This window comes from Salmo salar, chromosome ssa16 (assembly GCF_905237065.1).
Source record: "Salmo salar chromosome ssa16, Ssal_v3.1, whole genome shotgun sequence".
NCBI classification, from domain to species: Eukaryota; Metazoa; Chordata; class Actinopteri; order Salmoniformes; family Salmonidae; genus Salmo; species Salmo salar.
The window spans coordinates 66,270,653-66,292,955 of NC_059457.1; the positions used below are offsets into that span (position 1 = coordinate 66,270,653).

At 41.9% G+C, this 22,303-nt stretch overlaps 1 pseudogene; it reads left to right on the plus strand.

The window, feature by feature from the left end:
* Window positions 1–4,068: 4,068 nt before the first annotated feature.
* Window positions 4,069–21,904, plus strand: LOC106574373 (pseudouridine-5'-phosphatase-like; annotated as a pseudogene).
* The last annotated feature ends 399 nt before the right edge of the window (window positions 21,905–22,303 follow it).

Consider the following 22,303-nt stretch of genomic DNA (forward strand, 5'->3'; position numbering starts at 1 on the left):
CTTTAGACCTTCCCCTTCTATGCAAGTGTCATGTTTGTATCTGCAAGGTAATACAATGATTAAATAAATACAATTACCTTCAGTCTAAAATGTAGGCCTTAACTAATTTCTGTGAGAAAAAAAGTGGCAATTGGATTTACTGGCCTATAACTGTATAGCATAAGGCTATAATGAGTATAAACCACATGAAATTGTATGATTACAATATAGAGTAGGTAAATACCTTATAGCAAAGATATGAATGTCAAGTTATGTAAATCAAATATTAAAAAAAACATTAAGGGCCCCGACTTTTCTTCTTCCCTTTAGTGCTCACTTTGTGAACCATTAGGTAGAAAGAGAATTGAGCGTTCGGTCTGAAGATATTCCCAAAAAGACACAAAGGTATGAAACACAATTGGTAAAGAGAGCCAAACTCACCCTGAAGGACTCAAACAAAAGGTACGTTCCAAATAGGTATGGGCTCTGGTCAAAAGTAGTGCACTATACAGGGAATAGGGTGCTATTTTGGACCTAAACTTTGTTTGAGTCTGGGCCTCAGCTCCTCCCAATTAGACCTGAATCCATAGCCTCATTAGCTCGCCCAGGTTGGAGAACTCATTCCCCCGATGTCTCTTTCTCTCACCTTAACAAGACAAACATTGAGGTTCCAATTATTCTGTAAAATGTGTTGCTAGAACACAGGTCCACAGGCTTTGTTAATTTAATCTGCAACAACGAATCCACCCGTATGGTGTGATATAGACTACCCCCCTGGAATGCGGATCAATAAATCAACATAGTCCATTTGAATGAAAAATAATTTAGGCTAGAATCGGCCTAGACTAGAGTCAGGGTTTGGTGTTCAGCTAGCGAATATTTATTGATGGGTATCTTTAGGGGTGGTGTGCTTTAGGATTGTGTCTGATAGTCTAATGAAGGCTAGGCCTTGTGATGATCAGCCAATGACGGCCAAAAAAGGTGCACAGTGAGTTACATTTAGTTTTTTGAAAATCGTTTCTCAATATGAAAGTACAGTTTCCAAAACTGTATCACAAGCGAGGATTATTAACGTGTAGACAGAGCTCTGGGTCTGTACACATTGGCGGCGCCATTGTGGGTGATGAACGAGTGTTATCCTGGCCTCACCCAGAGCCGTCACCGCATAGTGCTCAATAATGTTTATAACACTGTAAAAATGTATTAATGAATTAAATGAAAATATAGCCAATATTTTATATGTTAAATGCTGCCTACATATATATATATATTGACAAGTGAAAAGTAGGCCTGCATTCATCAGTTTACATCAGTGGTTTAGGTCCAACACTGCTTGTCTGTTTGAATCAAAAGAAAATATTAATTTATTAAATTTAACTTTTATTTAACTTGGCAAGTCAGTTAAGAACAAATTCTAATTTACAATGACGGCCAACCAAAAGGCAAAAGGCCTCCTGCGGGGACAGGGGCCTGGGATTAAAATAAATAAATACAGTCAAAGTCGGAAGTTTACATACACCTTAGCCAAATACATTTAAACTCAGTTTTTAACAATTCCTGACATTTAATCCTTGTAACAATTCCCTGATTTAGGTCAGTTAGGATCACCGCTTTATTTTAAGAATGTGAAATCAGAATAATAGTAGAGAGAATTATTTATTTCAGCTTTTATTTCTGTCATCACATTCTCAGTGGGTCAGAAGTTTACATACACTCAATTGGTATTTGGTAGCATTGCCTTTAAATTGTTAAACTTGGGTCAAATGTTTCGGGTAGCCTTCCACAAGCTTCCCACAATTAGTTAGGTGAATTTTGCCTCCTTGCTCACACACACTTTTTCAGTTCTGCCCACAAATGTTCTATAGGATTGAGGTCAGGGCTTTGTGAAGTCCACCTCAATACCTTGACGTTGTTGTCCTTAAGCTATTTTGCCACAACTTTGGAAGTATGCTTGGGGTCATTGTCCATTTGGAAGACCCATTTGCAACCAAGCTTTAACTTCCTGACTGATGTCTTGAGATGTTGGTTCAATATATCCACATCATTTTCTTCCCTCATGATGCCATCTATTTTGTGAAGTGCACCAGTCCCTCCTGCAGCAAAGCATCCCCACAACATGATGCTGCCACCCCCGTGCTTCACGGTTGGGATGGTGTTCTTCAGCTTGCAAGCCTCCCCCTTTTTCCTCCAAACATTACAATGGTCATTATGGCCAAACAGTTCTATTTTTATTTCATCTGACCAGAGGACATTTCTCCAAAAAGTGCGATCTTTGTCCCCATGTGCAGTCGCAAACCGTAGTCTGGATTTTTTATGGCTGTTTTGGAGCAGTGGCTTATTCCTTGCTGAGTGGCCTTTCAGGTAATGTCGATATAGGACTCATTTTACTGTGGATATAGATACTTTTGTACCTGTTTCCTCCAACATCTTCCCAAGGTCCTTTGCTGTTGTTCTGGGATTGATATGCACTTTTCGCACCAAAGTATTTTCATCTTGTCACGAACCGGCTCGAAGTTCATAACAAAAGGGAGACAATGTGGAGACAAGGAATAACAAAATATATTTATTAAATAAAGTAAACTAAATACAATTAACAAAGTAAGTGAGTGTTTTGCATGCATAAATGTGATAATGCGGGGTGTTGAAAGGTGCCAAAGCAAACAAACAAAAGGCCACAAAAATACCAAAACAAAATCCATAAAGGTGTCTGCATGGAGAGAGTCTCCTCCATGAATGGGGAAGTGGTGTATTTATCCTGGGACACACCCGGGCACAGGTGTGTCCCATGTCACTGACGACCCTCCCGGCTCCGCCCACCGGCATCCTAATAAGGAAAACGAGAGCAAAGAGAAAGAATACGGCAGACAGAGTGAGAGGGTCGTCACAATCTCTAGGAGGCAGAATGCGTCTCCTTCCTGAGCGGTATGACGGCTGCGTGGTCCCATGGTGTTTATACTTGCGTTCTATTGTTTGTACAGATGAACGTGGTACGTTCAGGCATTTGGAAATTGCTCCCAAGGATAAACCAGACTTGTGGAGGTCTACAATTTTCTTTCGGAGGTCTTGGCTGATTTCTTTTGATTTTCCCATGATGTCAAGCAAAGAGGCACTGAGTTTGAAGGTAGGCCTTGAAATACATCCACAGGTACACCTCCAATTGACAAAAATTATGTCAATTAACCTATCAGAAGCTTCTAAAGCCATGACATCATTTTCTGGAATTTTCCAAGCTGTTTAAAGGCACAGTCAACTTAGTGTATGTAAACTTCTGACCCACTGGAATTGTGATACAGTGAATTATAAGTGAAGTAATGTCTGTAAACAATTGTTGGAAAAATGACTTGTGTCATGCACAAAGTAGATGTCCTAACCAACCTGCCAAAACTATAGATTGTTAACAAGAAATTTGGGGAGTGGTTGAAAAACGAGTTTTATTGACTCCAACCTAAGTGTATGTAAACTTCCGACTTCAACTGTAAATTCAATATAAATATAGGACAAAACACACATCACATCAAGAGAGACAATTCTATTTAATGGTAGACCTAAGATAACAACATAGCAAGGCAGCAACACATGACACCACAGCATGGTAGCAACACAACATTACAACAACATGGTAGCAACACAACATGGTAACAGCACAAAACATGGTACAAACATTATTGGGCACAGTCAACAGCACAAAGGTCCAGAAAAGGTCAAAGCACAATATTCTGTATGTGATGTTATCTAAAAATAAACAAATACATAAATGTGTTTTAAATGTATAAAATCACATTTAGATTAGGCCTACATTTCTGTAGATAAGTAGGTTATTATGAGACTGATTCTTCTGAGTGAATAGGCAGAAGTGGGTTCTGAGTATAAAACTACTTTGCCCATCAGCCATTACAAAATGATGGACGACTGTAAAGAATCACCTTTTATTTGCGACAGCGTCATTTTTGTGAATCTAAATTCTTTTGATGTTGTGTAATGTAAACAGGTTTATGTATGTTCTGGAGATGAATAAAAGCATACATTTTTCTACTTGATAGTTGAGATTTTGGTACCAGTTGTCTATCAACACAATAGAATTTTAAACCGGTGACCCGTGTTCCTTTCGACATGGATGGATTATTATTAGGTTATTAATATACACTTTCTATTTGCACTTGAAACGATGGAGCAGAACAGAATGTGACACGAGTGAGCTACCTAGGCCTAGTTGGGTCCCGTGTGGCTCAATTGTTAGAGCATGGTGTTTGCAATGCCAGGGTTGTGGGTTCGATTCCCACGGGGGACCAGTACGAAAAAGAAAAAAAAAATGTATGAAATGTATGCATTCACTACTGCATTCACTACTGTCTGCTAAATGACTAAAATGTAAATGTAAAATGTAGCATTCAGTAACAACTCATTCATTCATGTGTGTTAACCATGGTGAAGCAAAATGAACATGTGATGTTTGCTAGCTATCTGTAAAGGAATCTTTCTAGAACCATAACATTGGCTAATCATTTCCATGTGCTGTCTTGCATAGTCTTCTGAATTTCGTGATTTAAATCTAGAATCCTTAGTTAAAAGCCTCTGTTTCAGTAAAAAGCAGGGGGATGGGTGTGGGTAAATGTAACCATTAAAATTCATAGAGATTTGAGGGCCCAAGGACTGACCATCCATGATATCAAAATGATAGATTTAACCATGTTTTGAAGATATACCGTTTGTTTACATTTCTGTTCTTCACAAACATTGTAGTTAAACAATGCGTATAATTTGGGTTCTGATGGGGTATGACAGTTGAACTAAGCTCGTGAGGCATTTATAAGTTATATTCTTCAAGAATCAATGGGTATATATCATTACTTTATAAGTCCAAAACTTGATGTAGCAACTAAGGATTTTAGCTTTAAGGTAAACATGTGGTGATAACATAGCTATCTAACTTTTATTTTGCACTGTTTTGAACTTGCAGATACAGAGAGGCTGTACACGGTGTCATACCAGGAAGTATGCGACCGGTTTGGAAACAAATACACCTGGGACGGGACGTCGTCTGTGATGGGTAAGAAAGCTATGGAGGCTTCCACCATTATACGAGACTTCCTAGAACTACCAATGACACCAGATGAACTTCTCAGTGAGACTAGAAAAATACAGGAGAGGATACTTCCTTCAGCTCAATTGATGCAAGGTAACTAGGGTGTGTGTGTGTGTGTGTGTGTGTGTGTGTGTGTGTGTGTGTGTGTGTGTGTGTGTGTGTGTGTGTGTGTGTGTGTGTGTGTGTGTGTGTGTGTGTGTGTGTGTGTGTGTGTGTGTGTGTGTGTGTGTTATAGTTGTAGTTTGTGATAGTTTTCATAGTTACCTTAACATGAACAAAATAATTTATTCTCACCTATGAAATATCAGTCTCTGATGAGTGTATTGACAAACAAACTTTAATCCCATGTTTTCATTCATCAGGTAGAATAGAAGATCAGCAGGCTTTGTTAGTATTCACTGTGTGTAGGACTAACCAATGATGTGTACTGTACAGTACCAGTCAAAGGTTTGGACACACCTACTCATTCAAGGGGTTTTCTTAATTTTTTACTATTTTCAACACTGTAGAATAATAGTTAAGACTCATCCCAAACCATCTCAATTGGGTTGAGGTCGGGTGATTGCGGAGGCCAGGTCATCTGATGCACCACTCTCACACTCTCCTTCTTGGTCAAATAGCCCTTACACAGCCTGGAGGTGTGTTAGGTCTTTGTCCTGTTGAAAAACAAATGATAGTCCCACTAAGCTCACACCAGATACAATGGCGTATCGCTGCAGAATGCTGTGGTAGCCCTACTGGTTAAGTGTGCCTTGCATTCTAAATAAATCACAACCAGTGTCACCAGCAAAACACCACTACACCATCACACCTCCTCCATGCTTCATGGAGGGAACCACACATGCAGAGATCATATGTTCACCTACTCTCCGTCTCACAAAGACACAGCGGTGGAACCAAAAATCTCAAATTTGGACTCATCAGACCAAAGGACAGATTTCCACCGGTCTAATGTCCAATGCTCGTGTTTCTTGGCCCAAGCAAGTCTATTCTTCTTATTGGTGTCCTTTAGGAGTGGTTTCTTTGCAGCAATTCGACCATGAAGGCCTGATTCACGCAGTCTCCTCTGAACAGTTGATGTTGAGATGTCTCTGTTACTTGAACTCTGTGAAGCATTTATTTGGGCTGCAATCTGAGGTTCAGTTAACTTTAATGAACATATCCTCTTCCTTTCCTGTAGCGGTCCTCATGAGAGCCAGTTTCATCATGGCGCTTGATGCTTTTTGCGATGGCACTTGAAGAAATGTTCAAAGTTCTTGAAATGTTCCGTATTGACTGACCTTCATGTCATAAAGTAATGATGGACTGGCGTTTCTCTTTGCTTATTTGAACTGTTCTTGCCATAATATGGACTTGGTCTTTTACCAAATAGGGCTATCTTCTGTATACCACCCCTACCTTGTCACAACACAACTGATTGGCGCAAATGCATTAAGAAGGAAAGAAATTCTACAAATTAACTTTTAACAAGACACATGTGATAATTGAAATGCATTCAAGGTGACTATCTCATGAAGTTGGTTGAGAGAATGCCAAGAGTGTGAAAGCAAAGGGTGGCTACGTTGAAGAATCTCAAATATAAAATATATTTTGATTTGTTTAACAATTTTTTGGCTACTACAGCCGTGGCCAAATTTTTGAGAATGACACAAATATAAATTTTCACAAAGTCTGCTGCCTCAGTTTGTATGATGGCAATTTGCATATACTCCAGAATGTTATGAAGAGTGATCAGATGAATTGCAATTAATTGCAAAGTCCCTCTTTGCCATGCAAATTAACTGAACCCCCCAAAAACATTTCCACTGCATTTCAGCCCTGCCACAAAAAAGGACCAACTGACATCATGACAGTGATTCTCTGTTTAACACAGGTGTGAGTGTTGACGAGAACAAGGCTGGAGATCACTCTGTCATGTTGATTGAGTTCGAATAACAGACTGGAATCTTCAAAAGGAGGGTGGTGCTTGGAATCATTGTTCTTCCTCTGTCAACCATGGTTACCTGCAAGGAAACACGTGCCGTCATCATTGCTTTGCACAAAAAGGGCTTCACAGGCAAGGATATTGCTGCCAGTAAGATTGCACCTAAATCAACCATTTATCTGACCATCAAGAACTTCAAGGAGAGCGGTTCAATTGTTGTGAAGAAGGCTTCAGGGCGCCCAAGAAAATCCAGCAAGCGCAAGGACCGTCTCCTAAAGTTGATTCAGCTGCGGGATTGGGGCACCACCAGTACAGAGCTTGCTCAGGAATGGCAGCAGGCAGGTGTGAGTGCATCTGCACGCACAGTGAGGCGAAGACTTTTGGAGGATGGCCTGGTGTCAAGAAGGGCAGCAAAGAAGCCACTTCTCTCCAGGAAAAACATCAGGGACAGACTGATATTCTGCAAAAGGTACAGGGATTGGACTGCTGAGGACTGGGGTAAAGTCATTTTCTCTGATGAATCCCCTTTCCGATTGTTTGGGGCATCCGGAAAAAAGCTTGTCCGGAGAAGACAAGGTGAGCGCTACCGTCAGACCTGTGTCATGCTAACAGTAAAGCATCCTGAGACCATTCGTGTGGGGTTGCTTCTCAGCCAAGGGAGTGGGCTCACTCACAATTTTGCCTAAGAACACAGCCATGAATAAGGAATGGTACCAACACATCCTCCGAGAGCAACTTCTCCCAACCATCCAGGAACATTTTGGTGTCAAACAATGCCTTTTCCAGCATGATGGAGCACCTTGCCATAAGGCAAAAGTGATAACTAAGTGGCTCGGGGAACAAAACATCGATATTTTGGGTCCATGGCCAGGAAACTCCCCAGACCTTAATCCCATTGAGAACTTGTGGTCAAACCTCAAGAGGCGAGTGGACAAACAAAAACCCACAAATTCTGACAAACTCCAAGCATTGATTATGCAAGAATGGGCTGCCATCAGTCAGGATGTGGCCTAGAAGTTAATTGACAGCATGCCAGGGCGGAATGCAGAGGTCTTGAAAAAGAAGGGTCAACACATTGACTCTGTATCAACTTCATGTAATTGTCAATAAAAGCCTTTGACACTTATGAAATGCTTGTAATTAAACTTCAGTATTCCATAGTAACATCAGACAAAAATATCTAAAGACACTGAAACAGCAAACTTTCTGGAAAATAATATTTGTGTCATTCTCAAAACTTTTTACCACGACTGTACATGATTCCATATGTGTTATTTCATAGTGTTGATGTCTTATTCTACTATGTAGAAAATAGTACAGCTAAAGAAAAACCCTTGAATGAGTAGGTGTGTCCAAACGTTAACTGGTAACCAGAAGTGGAGAAGCTCATCCACCATCTCTGTAAACACAACGTGCCCATCGCCATAGCGACAAGCTCAGCAGGCCTGACGTTTGAGATGAAGACCAGTCAGCACAAAAACTTTTTTGACCTGTTCAGCCACATCGTTCTGGGGGACGACCCCAATGTGAAAAACAGCAAACCTCAACCTCAGTCCTTCTTGGTGTGTGCCAACAGGTTCACTCCTCCTGTGCCTCCAGGCACAGTAATAGGGACAGTAGCCAACAGTGGGTAGTGGAGTAGACTATTGCCCTATACTTGTTGCCTCATGAATAAACAAGCTAAGCATAAAATAACCAGACATGATAAGAGGGACAGACCAGTAGACACGCTAAGATACTCTCATACCCACCTAGTAACATTGGAGGGGGAAAGCAGCCCGAAGGTCACCAATTCCTACCAATCATGGCTCAGATGCTATAAATGATAGGAAAAGGGACAGGGTAGTAGACAGTGGGCTGGCACAACTTATAATGCTGAAAAAGAGCAACCCCTAAAAGTTGTACACCAATTCAGTTGTTTTTAATTTGTTACTTAGTATAGTCATTCATAGGCTAATCACTGAGCAGATAAACTAAAGTGTTTTTATAGGAACCTGTGGAATTGCGTTTACACCTCCAAGAAAGTGGGTTATCTCTTAAGCCCATAACCAATTCTGTTGTTCGGAAGGTTACCAAGGCTAATGTCATCCTGTCATGCTTCAATGCCCCAGCTATCACCTGTTCCTAAGACACGTCAAAGGAATTATTATCTAGACACTGACTAACTGACTGATCGACTGTAGCACATCCAAACTAGGCTATCGAAAGTGTAGCCTCTATTTATAAGAAACTATGGAATTTCATTAATTTGCACATCCAGAAAGTGAGGGAAATGATTAAACCTATAACCGACTTCATACCCTCTCATTCATTTCCATTTTCAATGCCAATGTTTTGGCTTATTAAGCGTAGCTGTAAGTAACAGATCTGTGTTGTCAACACCAGCCATGAAAATACCCCCAACACTCCCACAACACTGAGGAATCCCACTGTGTACATTCCAAATGGCACCATTTTCCCTTTTATAGTGCACTACATTTGACCAGGGCCCATAGTGCTCTAGTCAAATATGCACTATATAGGGAATAAGGTGCTACTTGGGATGTAGCCACTACCATGTTTAATCACCTTCCTTCCATGCCTGTTTTAGCAAACCCTCCTATGAAATAGGTCTACAATCATCAGGGTTAGAAGACTACATTCAGTTAGTTTTACAGAGAGCTATCAAATGGAAAACGGAAAATGGGAACCCGAAAAGAGAGGTTAATAGCTTTGGATTTGTTGTTTTCCTTTTTGAGGTAAATGAATCTCCCTAACAGGTGCAGGGCTGTAGGTTTTTCTGCAAATGCGTCTGCTGCAGCAGCAGCCTTCAATACTTGTCGGCCTGCTTTTTTAATCTTGGAGGCTTCCAAACATACACAGTTAGGACTTGCGTTTTTCTTGATGAGATATGGAACTGCGGCTGAGAGGGGAATCTGTTTAGTGGAATAACGAATTATGATGCATCACACCCTGGCTCCTCTCCTCTCTTCGTGACGGTTTTGCCTAAGCACAGAGTGAGAGAGAGAAATAGGGAGGGAGGGACAGATTGCGATTCAGGATTGCAAGGAGGAGACAGGAGAAAGACAGAATGCAATAAAAAGAAAAGGGGAGCGTGTATTAACATTGTGTCCGCAGCTTCTCTCCTACCCCCAGATTAGTATAAGCAGTGATGAATTTACAATTGAATTAATTGCAGTGAGGCATTTTACAGAAACTGCAGCGAAGACAGGCGTAGGTGATACATTTGAGTTGTATTTTTTTGTCCTTTTTACCTCTGAAATGTTAGCATTATTTGAAGCGTTCACTACAACTGTACATGTTCAATAACAGTCGTGCAGTGACATTTCAATACATTTCTCAGGATGCATTTTTCTTCTGGTGCTTAAAAGGTTGCTGTTTATATCAACGTTATTGGGAGGAAGGTTTCCTGGAATACACGCATGAAGTGACGTGAGGCATTTTGAGGGCCATGATGATGCTACGCAACACTGCAGGTAATACGCTTGGCAGACTACTTAAAACCCTCTCACAAGTGAGTAATGTGCCCAGCCCAGTACTCTGTCTCTATGGTGACCAAAGGCAAGGAAATAAGCCCCCACCTCCTCCATTTTTCACTTTCTCCCCAGCACACAAAAAATACTATGACATAGAGAGAGTGAGGGAGAAAGGGAGGGAGGCCGAGGGAGATAGAGAAAAGGTTTTTACGAAAGGTGTGTGTGCTCAGCCTACCAACTAAGATTAATGAAGTAGGGTGCAATTTGGGACATACATTGAAAGACAGGGAGAAAAGTAATTCCGCTACCATTAATCATAAATGACCTTACACCAAGGAAAGGTTTATAGCACCAAAAACGGTACAATTAGGACATGAAATGAACTTGTATAAAATGAAATAGGCCTATTATAGCATGGATCATCTTAAAGATATTGAAAGAGAGACTTGTGTTTAACTGTTGTAGGTAGTTGAGCTAGAAACTGAATTATGCGCACGGGAAAGAGTCGTGCCTTACAAAAAGACCGATGTCTTCACACTCCTACTGAGTCTTAAAACCCTGTGTAGACTATGGTAAAAGAAACCCAACCAACCTTATTTAAAAAGAGTGAGGCGACAAGATGTTTTAGAAAAGACCCACTTACGTCCCAAATGACAATATATTCCCTCTTCACACACTACTTTTGACCAGGGGCCATAGGGCTATGGTCAAAATGAGTACACTGTATAGGGAATAGGGTGCCATTTGGGACTAAGTCACAGAGAGGCTCACACAGAGGGTGTAAAGAGTCAGTACAGAGACAGTATTGGCTCCAGAGCTTGGATCTGTAGCTAGCCTAGATAAGGATATTACAACAACAACACAATGCTGATTTAGGGACAACCAGTCGCCTCGGCTACACCCCTGTATTTTATGGGCCTTTCAACTATCTGGACCCAGTGGGCCTCTCTGCTGTGCAGATGCACCAACCTCATAATAAATGGTAACTGCTGCTATAATCCCAAAATAGACACATTATTCAATATTTCAACCATCTAGTCCATTTTTTCTTTTATTCTTCAATTTAGCTATCACAGTGTGAACTGTGATGCGTTTGTTGTGCCCAGTGTGTTTGGTGCTGGTGGATTGAAATGGTCAGGGACTAAAACAGGCTGGATCTATCTATCTGAATAGTGAAGGCTGTGCTATTGTACAGCCCTAATGATGTTCCTTATGAACAGACAGATCCATGTGCTTTGACGGAGAAGGTAGGGCATCACTGCGAGTAAAAAAAAAAACAGGAGTGTTTTTTAATATCAGCTCTATGAAATATTCAATACTTGAGCTTTGAAGTTCTCTGCAAAAATATTATGGACACAGTGGTGCTTTAAGTGGTCAGAAGGTCAGTCCTTAATAGCAGGAGATGTAATTCCGCTTGCCTTGTACTCAGCAGTAATGTGCTTGTTTAGGTTTTTATATCTAGTGCTGGATTTTAGTGGCCTAAAATCATGTGAACTCCCATTCATTTCAGATACACAATATTATTTTATTTGTTAAAGTCCTTTTTTTCACTAAGCCTGTTGGGTCCTTTTCTGTCCAACACCAAATCAGGAACGGGGAGAATACATTGTCAGTGGGTCTGTCTGAGTTTATGAGGAGCTTTAACAGTATTGATCACTCCTTTTATTCTGTTGGAAAGAAATGCCAACACTGGCATGAAGATATAAGATTTACGGACAGACACTCAGTCAATGGGGATGTTTATGAGCTCCCAGGGAGTGTCACTGTCACAGCCGGTATACAAGTTAAAGGCTATTTCCTGGAGGTCGAGTTCACTGAAATATCATGGTTTGTTAATGATTTTCTTATCTGGAAAGTAGTTGTGGAAGGTGGTGCGGGAGAGAATTGACTTCACTCAATCATCAATAGGTATGTCTTTACCTTGACCTTCTATTTCCGCCATTTCTAGATGACGTGACCCTTACCTAGCGTTATTTATGAAGTCTACCTATTCCATAGCCTGTATGTATCCTAAATCTTTCAAAACCTAATCTCTCTCAACAGATTCCGGGCGCTCCGCAAGCACAGTGGCTGTTAGAAGAGACTATTCTAAACCTAGTCTTTTTCTGAGTAAAAGATGAAAATGTTTCCTCACTCCTCAGACACCAAATGAAAGCCTATTCTGCTCCTGTCTGCCATCTGGACCAAAGTGACAAACATCTGACTGATCTCTCCATGTGATTTTCCTCAGGTTGACCAAACCACTCATTAGCCTTGTGAACGCAACCCTCTGGAGGCCAATGGATTGCCCTGTTACGCGTTTATACAGTGCTCTCCTGGGCTGCGTCCCAAATGACACCCTATTCCCTTTATAGTGCACAACTTTTGAGTGCACTACAGAGCCCTATGGACCCTGGTAAAAAGTTGGGCACTGTAAAGGGAATAGGGCGCCATTTAGGACGCAACCTCCATGACCTCCAGATTTGTAAATGATGGCCTTTATTTCCTGTTTCCTGTGTATAACAAAGTACCCCGTAACATAGATGATAAAACGTTACACATCCTGTAGCCAGCCTGCCCTGGGCTTAGAGATGGTTTAGAAGAGGTAGCAGGCAATCTATCACTGTCTCTTCACTCACTCAACAACCCACGTTGCAGGCCCGAATATACACACATCGCACAACTCCTTGCTGTGTGATGTGTTAGTTTCAAGTATTTTCTTGCTAAGGTACCGTTCATCAAGTTTGAGAATGCATCAGTCTGAGACCGACTGTTTGATGTATGAACACACTGCTGCACTACCTACCTTATTGCATTAAGCTCAGACCAGATTGGTGTCGGAAACAAGACGAGAGGCAGAATGATTGTTTTATTTACCCAACATAAACAAAACATCAACTGCTCTGATTAAATATTGAAGGGAAAGAGACTGTACAGACGCTGTTATTTTAGTGAATGGCTGTGTCACCGTGACAAGCTCCATCTTAAGCCGTGCGAAAGTTAACAGACACACAGGCACTCTGGTGTTGACATAGTTGGTTTGCCTTGTCGTGTCAGACGTTGACAAAAGCGACAAGTGAAGTAATATGTTAGAGCAGAGGATCAGCCTCTTTAAGATATAACACCTGAGGAAAAAAGAAAATGATTGTTGAATGGATCACTGTCAAACAACTGTGTGTGTCTAAAGTCCATTCAAAATACGTTATTTTTTAAAAATCTCTCTTGATGTGTCCTTCCAGGAACATAAAAATTACACAAAATGACACAACAAAATAGAAAATGACACAGTGAAGGTAGTATTTAGTAGTAGTATTTAGTAGTAGTATTTATTGGGATCCATACAGGGGAAATAAAACACAAATAAAATGCATAACCTGCCTCTGTCTCACGCTTCAGGAACAGGAGATGTCTTCTACCCTATGAGCCATTCTGACTCAGACAAGCCATGGCTTGTGCAAAGCCACCCACCTACATAATTCAACACATAACACTGTGTAAATTACAATACAAAATATATCAACACGGCTCTCTTCACAGTCCCCTTTGAGCCGTAAGGTGTTCTTTTATCTGTTTTTTTTTAAAATCTGTTTTTATGGCTTTCTTGAGTTACCGGAGGTGGGAGAGTTCCATGTAGTCATAGCTCAATTAATACTGTGCGTTTCCCAGCCTCTGTTTTGGACCTGGTGACTGTGAAGAGACGACCTGGTTGCATGTCTTGCGTTGTACCGATGAGTGTCCGAACTGTGTACCAACTGCTTCAACAGACAGTTCAGTACCTTCAACACATCGATATCTTGCACAAAGACCGATATTGATGCAGTCAGTCTCTCCTCTACTCTGAGCTAGGAGAGATTGACATGCATGTTACTGACATTCGCCATCTGTGTACATTTAAATACAATATGTGCTGCTCTGTTCTGGACCAACTGTCATTTACCTATGTCCCTCTTTGCCGCACATGACCCCGCAACTGGGCAGTAGTCCAGGTGCGACAAAGGCCTGTAGGACCTGTCTGGTCGACTGAGATGTCAAGAAAGCAGAGCAACACCTCCTCATCGACAGACCTCTTCCCATTTTAGTAACCATTGAGTCTATATGATTTTACCATGACACTGTAGCTTGCTATCTAGGGTTACAGCCAGCAGTTCAGTCTCTTTAAGTTGCTCAATCGCCACATTATTCAATAATAGATCTGGAGGAGCTTTACGGTTAAGTGAGTGATTTGTCCCAAAAACAATACTTTTAGTTTTTTTTATATTTAGCACCAGCCTATTGCTAGTTACCCATTCTAAAATTGACTAGAGCTCTATGTTAAGGGTGTCAATTACTTATTTTACTGTCGTAGCCGACATACACTGAGTGTACAAAACATTAGGAACACCTGTTCTTTCCATGACAGACTGACCAAGTGAATCCAGGTGAAAGCTACAGTATGATCTCTTATTGATGTCACTTGTTAAATCAACCTCAAGCAGTGTAGGTGAAGGGGAGGAGACAGGTTAAAGAAGGATTTTTAAGCCTTGAGACAGTTGAGACATGGATTGTGTGTGTGCCATTGAGGGTGAATGGGCACTCCAAAGGACATTGGAGTCATGGGCCAGCATCCCTGTGGAACGCTTTTGACAGCTTGTAGAGTCTATGCCCTGACGAATTGAGGCTGTTCTGAGGGCAAAACGGGGGGGTGCAACTCAATATTAGGAAGGTGTCTCGAATGTTTTGTACTGTTACGTTCGTCTGTGTTGTTGTGTGTGTGTGTGTGTGTGTGTGTGTGTGTGTGTGTGTGTGTGTGTGTGTGTGTGTGTGTGTGTGTGTGTGTGTGTGTGTGTGTGTGTGTGTGTGTGTGTGTGTGTGTGTGTGTGTGTTTCAGGATGGCTTCCTGGATTCCAAAGCAGCTGATTGGTCGGCCCATCACTAAATGGAGCTCTGACTCCGCCTTCTTGTCAGGGGATACAGTTGTCTGCAATTGCCGACTCCTTTGTTAGGAGAGAGAGCTTCTTTGTATGTGCTGTGTTGGTTTTTGGTCTGGTAAATTTGTCAAAAGTGTTTTGTAGCCACTCCTGTAGAGGTATGTGTATACCATAGTACCTAGTGTTTTTGGTTTATTGAAATTGTTCTGTTTCATTTGTTCCCAGGGGGGGAAGTCACCTTAGGAGTGTTTAGGCAAGAGGCCTGTGGGCATACATATACCCGTAGTATATACTCTGTCTATGCACACTAGGTAAGACCTGGGCGGACCACCCCCTGTATTTTGGTTAGTTCGCCAGGTGGTGGGAGAGGGGGAACTTTAACCTTTACTTTCTTTGCTTTGGTTCCTTCCAGCCCCTTTTCCCCACCTTACCGTGTGAAGGAAGAATAAATTCCCTGTAAACGGTAATATTCTCTCCCTCTGTCATCCTTACCCGCACCTACAATCACATACCTTTTTTCACTCCACGGGGAGTTGAGTTGTAGCAGGCTGTTGCGTTCCCTCCTCCGAGAGGTGTACGTAACAGTACACTCAGTGTATATTCTGTGGAAGGTTGTTAATAGAAACAGAAAACAATGGCCCAAGCCGGCTGCCCTGCTGTACACCACACTCAAACCGAATTTGCATTAGAGCGGTTTCGATAAAATAAAACAACTGTGTTCTATTAGATGGGTAACTCTCTATCCATGATTAAGAGGATGCAAATCCAGAACACTTAAGTGTTTTTTTCAGCAATAGGTTTTGATCAATGACAGTCTAACAAAACCGCTTCTTACTATCAATTTCTTTCAGCCAATCATCAGTCATTTGTGTCAGAGCCGAGCATGTTGAGTGCCCTTCCCTATATGAATGCTGAAAGTCTGTTCTTAATTTGTTTTCTGTAAAATAACTTTTGAGCCCCACTGTACCTTCCTCTCCTCATTCATCTGTGTGTAGATTTGGTAAACCCAGCTTTATTTCCTAGTTTCCCTGGTCCATGTGTAGGTTGAGTGCCTATGGCGACTGTGACCTACGGTTCTCTGCTTCTCCATCTGGGCAGAATGGCTCATCTAATGAGTATTCCCCAGGGACTGACCATGCTGCCAGGTCAAGTCTATGTGACAGATCCAGACCCTGCTCTCTGTTTACAGTAGCATGAGCCTACTGTCTAGCAACAAGCCTACACACTCATCTGCCATAACATACAGTCCATATGATTCAATAACATAACACACAGTACATATGATTCCATCATATAACATACATACACTGCATGATCAAAAGTATGTGGACACCTACTCGTCGAACATCTCATTCCAAAATCATGGGCATTAACATGGAGTTGGTCCCCCCCCCCCCCCCCCTTTTCTGCTACAACAGCCTCCACTCTTCTGGGAAGTCTTTCAACTAGATGTTGAAACATTGCTGCAGGGACTTGTTTCCATCCAGCCACGAGCATTAGTGAGGTCGGCACTGATGTTGGGCGATTAGGCCTGGCTCGCAGTCGGCGTTCCAATTCATCCCAAAGGTGTTCGAAGGGGTTGAGGTCAGGGCTCTGTGTAGGCCGGTCAAGTTCTTCCACACCGATCTCGACAAACCCTTTCTGTATGTACCTCGCTTTGTGCACGAGGGCATTGTCGTGCTGACACAGGAATTGCCTTCCCCAAACTGTTGCCACAAAGTTGGAAGCACAGCATCATCTAAAATGTCATTGTATGCTGTAGCGTTAGGATTTCCCTTCACTGGAACTAAGGGGAAAACAGCCCCAGACCATTATTCTTCCTCCACCAAATTTTACAGTTGGTACTATGCATTTAAGCAGGTATCGTTCTCCTGACATCCACCAAACCCAGATTAATCCGCCGTACTGCCAGATGGTGAAGTGTGATTCATCACTCCAGAGAATGCGTTTCCACTGCTCCAATGGTGCCGAGCTTTACACCATTCCAGCCAACGCTTGGCATTGCGCATGGTGATCTTAGGCTTGTGTGTGGCTGCTTGGCCATGGAAACCCATTTCATGGAGCTCCTGACGAACAGTTCTTGTGCTGATGTTGCTTCCAGAGGCAGTTTGGAACTCGGTAGTGAGTGTTGCAACCGAGGACAGACCATTTTTTGTACTATGTGGTCCTGTTCTGTGAGCTTGTGTGGCCTACCACTTCGCGGCTGAGCTGTTGTTGCTCCAAGACATTTCCACTTTGCAATAACAGCACTTGCAGTTGACCGGGACAGCTTTAGCAGGGCAGGACTTTGTCGAACTGACTTGTTGGAAAGGTGGCATCCTATAACGGTGCCACGTTGAAAGTCACTGAGCTCTTCAGTAAGGCCATTCTACTGCTAATGTTTGTCTATAGAGATTGCATGGCTGTGTGCTCGATTTTATATACCTGTCAGCAATGGGTGTGGCTGAAATAGCCGAATCCACTAATTTGAAGGGGTGTCCACATTCTTTTGTATATTTAGTGTATCTGATTAAATCACATAACATACACTACCGTTCAAAAGTTTGGGGTTACTTAGAAATGTCCTTGTTTTCCATGAAAACACATGAAATGACTTGCAAAATGAATAGGAAATATAGTCAAGACTTTGACAAGATTTAAAAATAATAATTTTTTATGGAAATAAAAATTGTGTCCTTCAAACTTTGCTTCGTCAAAAAAATCATCCATTTGCAGCAATTACAGCCTTTCAGACCTTTGGCATTCTAGTTGTCAATTTGTTGAGGTAATCTGAAGAGATTTCACCCCAAACTTCCTGAAGCACCTCCCACAAGTTGGATTGGCTTGATGGGCACTTCTTACATACCATACGGTCAAGCTGCTCCCACAACAGCTCAATAGGGTTGAGAACCGGTGACTATGCTGGCCACTCCATTATAGACAGAATACCAGCTAATTGCTTCTTCCCTAAATTGTTCTTGCATAGTTTGGAGCTGTGCTTTGGGTCATTGTCCTGTTGTAGGAGGAAATTGTCTCCAATTAAGCGCCGTCCACAGGGTATGGCATGGCATTGCAAAATGGAGTGATAGGCCTTCTTCAAAATCCCTTTTACCCTGTACAAATCTCCCACTTTACCACCACCAAAGCACCCCCATAACATCACATTGCCTCCACCATGCTTGACAGATGGCGTCAAGCATTCCTCCAGCATCTTTTCGTTTTTTCTGCATCTCAAGTATGTTCTTCTTTGTAATCCGAACACCTAAAACTTAGATTCGTCTGTCCATAACACTTTTTTCCAATCTTCCTCTGTCCAGTGTCTGTGTTCTTTTGCCCATCTTAATCTTTTCTTTTTATTGGCCAGTCTGAGATATGGTCTTTGTAAGAAAATATATGGCTTTTTCCAGCAGAGTCGTCTCATCACTGTTAACGTTGAGACTGGTGTTTATTTGTGGGTACTATTTAAGGAAGCTGCCAGTTGAGGACTTGTGAGGCATCTGTTTCTCAAACAGACACTCTAATGTACTTGTCCTCTTGCTCAGTTGTGCACTCCCACTCCTCTTTCTATTCTGGTTAGAGCCAGTTTGCTCTGTTCTGTGAAGGGAGTAGTACACAGCGTTTTACGAGATCTTCAGTTTCTTGGCAATTTCTCGCATGGAATAACCATCATTTCTTAGAACAAGAATAGACTAACGAGTTTCAGAAGAAAGTTCTTTGTTTCTGGCCATTTTGAGCCTGTAATCGAACCCACAAATGCTGATGCTTCTTTAATCAGGACAACAGTTTTCAGCTGTGCTAACATAATTGCAAAGGGGTTTTGTAATGATCAATTAGCCTTTTAAAATGATTAACTTGGATTAGCTAACACAACGTGCCATTGGAACACAGGAGTGATAGTTGCTGATAATGGGCCTCTGTACACCTATGTAGATATTCCATAAAAAATCTGCTGTTTCCAGCTACAATAGTCATTTACAACATTAACAATGTCTACACTGTATTTCTGATCAATTTGATGTTATTTTAATGGACAAAAAAATCGTCTTTTCTTTCAAAAACAAGGACATTTTTAAGTGACCCCAAACTTTTAAACAGTAGTGTTCATATGACTCAGTCACATAACATGCATCCATATGATTAAAACCCATAACTGTCCATATGATTCAATCCCATTCTCCATTCCCAGTCTCTCTGAGGGAAATTTTTCTCTCCTTGTTTTAAGTGTCCTGTGATAGTCCTGTAAACTACTAAACGTCCTGGTCCGTTCGGCTGAAGTAGGTGCTGCTGGCTGCCAAGCAGGCCCTGGATCTGCTCCATAACAACACTACGCTGTGTCCTGTCATCTCCCATTAATACTCCGTTGTAAAGGGAGTGTGTGTGACGTGCTGCTGAGCCGGCTATTCACAGTAGTCTTGGCACCAGCCACTGTAGTCTGATGTGCATCCCTAATGGCATCCCATTCCCTACGTAGTGCACTACTTTTGAGAAGAGCCTGGTCAAAAGCAGTGCACTATGTAGGGAATAGGGTGTCATTTGGAAAGTATCCACACACACACTGAGTCTCCCCCTCTTCTCTTCTTGTGTTGTGGCATTGACTGCCTTGGGTACACTGTGAATACAGATTAAATTGGTTCTGATGAATGTTGCATGTGTTTGGGTGTATGCCTCGGGACTGGTTGTTAATCTTCCATGGGGCTGGCTGTTGGAGGCCTGCATGGTGAACGACTTTGGGTTCTCTGTCTGTTCTCCGTTCACTGTTCCCAATGCATGGTATAGCAGGCCTGTAGTTGAACAATAAAATATATATTTTTGAAGCAAACTTCCATTGTCCTAACAATGAGTGGGAGTAAAGACCCTTGACCCTTTATAAGGCAAATCACCACCCTAATCTCTCTTTGCTGCTGTGACCTGGTCACAGATCTGCTTGTGCCCTTGCAAACTCCATTGCTCATTGTCAACCCAAACATATTTGCCATGACAATGAGTGACAAGGAGTTGGCATGATAGTCTGAGTGCCAGTCTGTTTGTGCTATGTGCCTTCCTCCTGAGCCAACATGGAGCCACAGTGCATTTGAGTCCTGTTTCCCTCTCGTCCATTACAATGCAGCCATTGAACACTGATTTAAGGTTAATTTGCCTGGCTCGTTGCTAATTCAGTCTTAGTTGCTTCCAATTAAGGGGCATTACCTAGCTAGAAGCCCCTCGGTAGCCTTGCTGCTCTGTGTTTCCATACTTATTGTCCCTCTCCTAGGCAAGAGTCAATTAGTCAAATCTTCTAGAGTCCTTGAGTCGGCTTCTATTGTTCCACCTGGGAACCTTTATTAGGTTATTTTAGTTCCATTTAAGAATGAGAGAAGAGACTGACTCGTAGTCAGGGTATTTAGGGTATTTCCGAAGCTGCTAGGTCAATCTGGTACAATTAAATTACATTGTCTGTCACCATTAGTGTGTGTGGTAAGTCAAAGGCAAATTGGAGGGAAATCATGTAGAAGAAAGAACATTGCAGAAAATAGTGCAATTGTATGATTCTTTTTGTGCACTCATTCAAATTATAGAGATTGATTGAACCTTGAATTAGGTAGAGTGGCGGGAGACGTCTTTGGAGGGGGTGTTTTGTTTGAAAAGCCAGGAAGCATAGCTATTGAGGTTCAAAAAGCGCAGGATGTCGGAAGTTCCCAATGAATAAAAGGAAAGCTCTGGTCACTCAGTTCATTGTCCATTCTTCTCAACACTGCTTCCATATTGGCTTCTCATTCGCATGCTGCCTCTATTCATGCCTCTGTGACGCAAAGGTAAGAGTCAGAAACATACTGTGGGTCACCTCACCTCAACACGCGTTATTCAGTATGACAGCCTTCCTCTGCTCTGTTTTCTCCACCAGACACTGAGTTGACATAGGCTTCTCAGTCCAAAACGTTGTGCTGTGTCAATAGACTGTACTGTTGTATGTTGTGGTTGCATAATGAGGCATCATAAACCTTGTCATACTTCCTCTATTTAAAAAATGGATAACTTCTGGTACTTCTGGTATTTTGCCTTCAACCTCCTGTAGTGGACACACTCGGTTATAATACATAATTGACTGTATAGCAGAATTACATGAACCATTGTTCACTTCATTATGCTCCCATGTGAATTTATAAATCCCTTTGTCTCCTTTCACTTTTTATTTAACACTGTTTGACATCCAGCACCTGCTTGTCTTGTTTCCTCTCTCAACAGTGCCTGGTGTTTGAGGATGCTCCTATGGGTGTTAAGGCCGGCCTGGCGGCTGTGATGCAGGTGGTCATGATCCCCGATGACAAACTAGACCGAGGCTTTACCCCAGGAGGCCACACTGGTCCTGAGGACCATGGAGGACTTCAAACCAGAGATGTTCGGCCTACCGGCCTATGACTGAGCTCCATCTCCGCTTCCTGCTCAGGACTGAGAACTTACCCATGCTTTCTACCCCCCATTTTCACCATTTAGCCTAATCAAAGCAATGTAATGATGCTAATCACAATGATCACAATGCTGATCCAAATTATGCAATGACGCTGAATTTGATTGTTACTTGGAACTGTGATCAAGTTGTTGTTAGTGAAATATTGATATTTTTGTTTTGGCCAAATAATGAGAATGGCTGAGAATAATGGTTGAAATGTCAACATATTGAGATGTCATTTTTTTGTCTGAACAATTACACAGGTTGGTATTGTAAACAACTCGCTGCCGATCAGTTTGAAGGCTTTTATTGTGATATGGAGTGCATCCCAAATGGCACCCTATTCCCTACATAGTGCACGACTTTTGAGTCCAACACAGTCATTCTAGGTAAAGATGTTTCAGTCTCTGAGTCTTAATGTCCTTGAACAGCTTTCTTAACCAACTGGCGTTTAAGCTGTTGGATTCTCCCTCTTTTCCCCGCTTCATACCTTTTGCCACTCTTCTTTGAGCAGGGCCTATTGAAATGCCAAAGACACTTTTCCCAGCT